Here is a 1,130-nt window from a genome sequence, read left to right as displayed (position 1 = left end):
CCCCCCCCCCCCCCCCCCCCCCCCCCCCCCCCCCCCCCCCCCCCCCCCCGACTGCCTGGCTGCACCGTCAGGTTCCATCCTGTGATTGAGATTTCACTAACGGCTGTTAGGACACGCTCCGCGGCGCTGCTGCTGATTACATGTTCCTGCAGGAGGCGCAGTAACGCTGCGTGACCGAACAGCAGCCGCGCCTGTGTCTCTGCAGCTGTGGACGCTGTCAGAGCACGTCATTAAACATGGCCGCCACATTCACGTTACCAGCAGATCCAGGTTCCCGTCCCGTCCCGTCAGGCGGGGGCTGCTGGCTGATGTGAGGCTGTACTGTACGCCTGTTGTACTGGCTGTTGTTCTGTCTGAAGACTGACAACATCACGACTGCTGGAGTCCTCCCACAGGAGCTCTAGAAAAATAAATATCCCAAATATAGTGCTGACAGTGTTTGCAATCCACACTGGCTGCTACAGGTGGCGCCATCAGGTATGTGGTTCCTCTGGGGCTCAAACCAGGGACCTTTTGTGTGTAAGGCAGTGTTAAACTCTCCGACACCAAAGTCCATGGAGAAAATCAGTGATTCTACTTCACAGAGACACAGAGGCTGCCAGCGCACTGCTGCCCCTTGTGGTCACAGTGAACACATTTAAACCCAGTGACGCTGAGTCAGCGGTGGATCAACGTCTGCTGCTCTCTAAGTTTTGAGTTCTTTTCTAAAGTCTGTTTACTGTTATGTCAAGGCCAAATATGGTCCGGAACATTCTCTCCTTGTCACCTAGTCCTGGTCCAGATCCTCAGAGAGGTTTGACTTTGGTCCAGGTTTGTTTCTTCACAGACTTTTCCTGGCTGAAGGTCCAGAGGAGATCCATCACAGTCAGAGGTTCATTGAATAAAGGCTGGCAGCAGCGTCCAGGACCTGCTCTGATTGGGTTATGATGATGAAGATGATGATGATGAAGATGAAGAGGATGATGATGGGGTTCTGGCAGAAGAAAGTCGAGGAACCTGAGAGCTGCCCTGGGTGTGTGACGACGAAGGTGATCATCTTCATCATCATCATCATCATCATCACCATCACCATCATCATCTTCATCATCACCACCATCATCATCATCACCATCATCATCACATCATCATCA

Source organism: Cynoglossus semilaevis, chromosome 8, assembly GCF_000523025.1.
Source record: "Cynoglossus semilaevis isolate Cse_v1.0 chromosome 8, Cse_v1.0, whole genome shotgun sequence".
NCBI classification, from domain to species: Eukaryota; Metazoa; Chordata; class Actinopteri; order Pleuronectiformes; family Cynoglossidae; genus Cynoglossus; species Cynoglossus semilaevis.
Note: the sequence above shows the minus strand (reverse complement) of the source record.